Below are 6,401 nucleotides of genomic sequence, written 5' to 3' on the forward strand. Positions count from 1 at the left end.
TTAATAGATAAAAAAAATTAAAATATGGTTATATAAACAAAAAAGATTAAGTTTTATATTATAAGAAATGGGTATATTTAATAGGAATATTTTTTGGATATAATATTTAGTTCCAACTCAATCCTTTTCTTGTTCAAATAAAAGTGATAAAAGTTTACTTTTTTTATACAGATGTATCGATCTATAAATTAGACATAAGTTGCCAAAAAAAAATTCAAAACTTAAAAAATGTTTGAAATTTAGAAAATTCCAAACTTCAGACGTTTAATAATTGTGTCATTAAGTTTAAATTCTCAAGTATGCCCCAATACAACTTATATATGCATTATTTATATTAAAATATAATCACTTGTATTGTTGTTACTATATATCTATTCTTTTTTTTTAACTTTAAATAATTTAATATCATCACACTTTTATGAAATGTCAAACAAATTTATTTTGATTTTATGAAACTATTTAACTTGTAAAACTACAAGTATATAATACTTTAAAGGGCATTAGTGTAAATATATTAGTTTTGAGACATTTTTATTTAAAAACTAAACAATGAATCATTTAGTAGTGGACATCACAAAAACTTCATATCAAATTCAGAGTGTTCCATTTTTATACTAAAACAATAAATGCAACCTTATAATTTTTAATTATCTGATTAAAATTTTAATTTTTTAATAATCTCCAAATCTGATTTCACAGTCATACTTATCAAACATTTATCAATTTTTATTTTGGAATTTTAGCTTTTACATATAGATGCCTAATCAGATTATTGTGTCCAGTCATAATTATTTCATGTTATGTTTAAACAAATATGGATATGACCCATTTAATAATCATAATAAATTCATTGAACACGAATACAACCCATTTAATAAATAGGTTAATACAAAACAATTGATAAACAAATCAATTTCGTGTTTGACTCGATTACCTGATTAACATGACAATATGATCATTACTATATGACGGGGTTACTAGGGATGGCAATGGGTTGGGTATTGTGCAAGGATGCCAATTTACTAGTGCTATTTGGGACAAATCGAGGAAAAGACATAAAAAGGTTCCAACCATTACATACATAAATTCAAGTCCTCATGAATATGATAGTTTAGGCTACTCTATTACGAGAAATAGGCTTACAGACTTTGCCCGTTGTGGGCTTGAATGGGTATGGGTCAAGGATTTCCTATTAAAAAGTATACATGCCCATGTCATTCCCCTATCCCTTTGTATCCCATTTTATTTTTTAACATCTTACATATATTTAAAAAAAAGATATCTTAATTATTTAGCTCTAGATGAGGATGTGATACAACGAGACTTACAAATAAAACTAGAAAAATAAGTGATCATGAATCTGTTGCGCCCAACAAATTAATTAATAATAACAACAAGGATCCGTTGGATACTCAATTGGATACTTTAAATTCTTAAGTGGGTGCTAGTAAGGAGTTGATTTTATCTATGGATTTATGAGATAGATGAACCTAATACGCAGGATGCTCATAAAACTTTTAATCCATCAAGTTATATATACTTATGATTGAGTACCAAGCCAATGGATTAGTTTCTCACGACTTCATAATGCTTAATGCATTTCTTTAAACTTCTTGCCAACACAATGCTTCTAGCAGCTAGTCTTTATCAACCTAAAAAAGTTATTTGTTTTATTTAATTGTTAATTTGACTTTAAAATGTTAAAAAAAATAAATAGACAATAGTCAAATAAGTTTAATGAGCAAGTAAGGGTTATAGTAGTTTATACCCATACCTTGTCACCTAATCAATTGGCATAGAAAGTTATACCCACACCCTTTGGGAAAATGGGGTAACATTAGACTTAATATATCTAATACTTGCAAGAGTTTTTTACCATCCCTAATTATTACCAAATTAGAAGGACAACATGGGTAACACAATGACATGACAAATAGATAAACAGGTCATAAACTAGTTATTATGTTGACAGAAAATGGTTACATGACTATATACTCATGTCATGAATGGGTAAATATGCTAAGGTAGTCCAACAGAAATATGATATGATTAATGAGTGGGTTAACATGATAGGAGTTGATTATTGACACGATTATGAATCAATTTATATCAACTCGAAAATGAAAAAAAAAATTCTAGTAGAATCTGTGATGTGACCCATATTACACCTCTAGGTTAGATTTGATTATCTTTTCATAAGAATCGAATAAAAAAAATAGAATTACTTGGTTTGTTTCAGTTTTTTCAGTTCAACATTTCCATGTGTTTTCCCTCTTTTGGGTATTAGAACTCTACAAAAATAATCTTATCATATTCATTTCATGACCCATAATTGCCCTCTCTAGATTTGACTGCATTATCTTTTCACAAAATCAAATAAAAATAGAGTTGAATGAAATCAAATTAGCCGATTTGTTTCAAGTTATTCACTTAAACAGTTTTTTGTGCTTTATTTCTTGCAACTAGAACTCTGCCAAAAAAAAAAAAAAAATTCTTGTTGTGTTTGTGTCATGAATTATATTGCCACCTTTAAGTTCAAGTCGATTATCTTTTTTGAATAAAAATCAAATCAAATCAAAATTGAATTAGTCCGTTTGTTTTGTTTTTTTTTTTTAGTTCAACATTTCTTTTTGTTTTCCCTTAGGCATTAGAAATATGCATCATTTTATTAAATTTCTAAACAATCATAAAAGCATGTCATTAGGGGGGTCCAAAACTCAAGATTCTATTAAACAAACAATAAGAATTTTAGAATTGTAGTCAACACACCTAAAGATGCTATAGGTAATTGTACATAAGCTTAATGAATATCATGAGATCATTAGCTAAAGCATGAGTTTCTTCTAGAAACCAAATATTGATTACGAGCTACGTATTCTGCAATTATGTATACCTTTTTTCAAATTTTAATCATTCTAGCAATCTACAAAAGACTTTATATGCATCTCAAGGAAATTGTGTTAGCATATTTACATGATTACTTGATACTCATATTTATATAAAAATTCCTGAAAGATTCAAAATACTTTACACATGTAAATCATGTAATCATAATGTGTATTCAATCAAGATACAATAATTCTTTATGGATTTGAATAACTTAAGTATGTAGGGCACAATCATGTGAATAAGTAGTTGATTAAGAAAATGATTTAAACAAATATATACATGATTCTATATGTTGATGCATATTCAAGAAAACAATGCTAGAATTTGGTTTTACCATTTCAACAGTATATGTATATAAATACTCGAACTTAATTTTTGAACTTCTAAAAAGCTTGTGGTTAGCTCACTTGATACCATAAGAGATATATTTTGCCATAGAAAATATGATGAACAAAATACTTGGTTTAGAATCACCATATTTAAATGCTATTGACTACAACAAAACTGAGATATAGTAGCACATGAAAAGTGCTACTAAAAGTCTACTAAAAGTAAATTGTAGCATTTTGCAAAGTGCTATGTTAGCCCACGTTACTAAAAGTATTCCTTTTTAGTAGCAATTAGGGGTGTTCAAAATCCAATCCAATCTGCTCAATCCGTCTGATTCGCTCAATCCGATCCGTATAAATTCGATCCGTGAATTGGTGGATTGGATATGAATTGAAAATTTAAAAATCCGCAGTCGATGGATTGGATATGTATTTATTTCTGTAAATTCACAAAAATCCGTGAATTCGTAAAATATATATATATATATATATATATATATATATAATTATAAATTTAATTAAAAAATATTACAAATGTGACATTACATAGTTACATAAGCACTATAACATATCTTAGCCATTACCCAATAATAATATAAAATGAAAAATAATTAAATAATAAAATATACAAATATAACTTGTAAAAATTGTAAAACAAAATAAAAGCAAAGTCACATGTACTAACAAAAGCAAAGTAACATAACGCCAAGTCACCAACAATTTGCAAAGTTACCCAAAAGTAAAGTAACATGACACCAAGTCACTAACAATTTACAAACAAAAAACCCTAAGCTTCCCCGCCATCACATACACTAGCAACACTCAATACTGGTTGGATACACTCTCGACACGGATTTGAAGGACATTGGCCGCGCGATTCTGGGGAGAGCAAGCCATCTTCTTTCCCAAGCCCATCGAGCCACTTCACAATCACTGATTCCAGCTGAACAATTTCACTATCACAACCTTCATGATCGCCACCCGTACGGCTTCTCGACAGGCGCAACAGCCCTGGTGAAGGATCAGACTGTGTTTGGTTTCCAAAACTTCGTCATTTCAATTAATTGTAGCTTTATTTGAATAATTAATTTTGGTGTTATATTAACGTATTATTGTGACTTTATTTGAATAATTAAGCTTGATGTGTTATATTTTGAAACTTTAAACATATTATTCTAGCTTTATTTGAATAATTAGTCTCGATGTGTTATATTTTGAAACTTTAAATGTATTCTTTTATCTTTATTTAAACAATTAATTTATTTAAATTTTATTCAATTTTAAATTAATTGGTAGCAAAATTATTTTTATATTAGATTTTTTTTATTTCATTAGTTGGAGAGAACTAAAAATTTTAATTCAAAAACTAATGCGCAAAATGGTGGATTGGATATGGATTCAGTCAAATCCGCATCCGATCCTCAGACGTATAGATTGGATATGGATTGAGTCAAATCTGCATCCGATCCGCAGATGTATGGATTGGATTTGGATTGAATTTTATCAATCAGTGGATTGGATTTGATTGAAAAATTATAATCCGCAAAATTATGGATCGGATATGGATTGATGTTCAATCCATAAAATCCGATCCACGAACACCCTTGATAGCAATTATAGAATGCTATAAAATTTTAATTTTGTAGCATATAATAAAAGCTGTATATTTAGTTTTAGTTGAAGTAGATAGTTGCTACCAGTACACATTATGTAGCACTTAAGAAATGCTATCAAATCATCTTTTATAACATAATAACAATGCTGCAAATATGTTATTTGTAGCACTTTAATCATGCTACACATTTTAATCTAGTAGCACTTCAAAAATTCAATCACACTGTCTCTCGTGGCATAATAAAAATGCTACAAATTTCATGATATTAGCAATTTTAAGATGCTACAAATTACACGAGTTGTAGCATTTGCAAAATGCTACCGAAGCATTTTTACATAGCCTAACAAAAATGCTACAATATTGAATGATTTGAAGCATTCTTATGATATTACAAAGTAGGGACTTGAAGCATTTAATTATTATAGATTGGTTGTGATACAATTATTAAATGGAATAGAACAAACTCTATCAATTTGTACTTACTAATTTTTATAATAATACAAAATCTTTCTCAAACTATACTTCATATGAACAAAATATACCATACATATAAAATATTGTATCAAAACAACAATGTATGAAGTTGAACTTCATAATTTAAAGATAGACATCAAGTACAAATATAGAGTATGTTCAACTTTAAACATAATGTGCCATATATCAAAAAGGCAATAATTAAACAAAAAGAATACTATTTCATCTTCAATTTGCATCGGAAACTCCTTTACAAGTAGTACTTATCCACATGACCTGCATTATAAATTAAAAACAAAAAATTAAGTGCAAAAAATCACTTGCATAGAGCAAATATAGTGATAAACTTTTGTGAGTATTTCATTAGAAAAATTTAATTTACTATCATAATTATTCTTTCTAAAGAGATTTCAACATAATATTTAAATAACTATAAAATTTTGGTGGCAAAACTTTTATTTTAACTTACAATTTTACACCAATTCTAGTTTTGAGCAGTAAACTCAAATATACAACTAATCTTATCCTTAGTAAATATTTTGACATAGTCTCCCCTAAAACATGTACATTTCCTCAAACAAATTACAGCTTATCTAACATTTATATATCATCAACTGAACACTTCCAGAATTAATCTTTCTAGCCAACAACTACTACTACCATAAGTCATTAAAAGCAATATATTGTGCCTCAAGCTCCATGTCGGCACATACACTTAAAAAACATAAAGAAATGCTCAAGAAACTATATAAAAGTTAATGGACTTGAGATTACCTAAATATGTGAAGGACGCAAATTTCAATTTGTAGAGTCTATAAAAACCCGATCTACAGGCTACACGACTGTTGTTGAGTGTTAGAAAATGTATATTTATAAAGGAGAAAACTGTCATTTTACATTTCAAGTCTTACTAACAACCCTTACTTTTATGTATTTAACCTTCTTGTGATTTAATTACATGTGTTTTATTTTAATTAAGTATTTTATGTATTTTAGGGGCATTATAGTCATTTCACAATAAAGGAGAAATCAGACGGCAAAACGGACATCACTTTTGAACTCAGGATGGTCAAAAACCTTAGGAGGAGCATAAA

The sequence above is a fragment of the Citrus clementina genome, unplaced genomic scaffold (assembly GCF_000493195.1).
Source record: "Citrus clementina cultivar Clemenules unplaced genomic scaffold, Citrus_clementina_v1.0 scaffold_4, whole genome shotgun sequence".
NCBI classification, from domain to species: domain Eukaryota; kingdom Viridiplantae; phylum Streptophyta; class Magnoliopsida; order Sapindales; family Rutaceae; genus Citrus; species Citrus x clementina.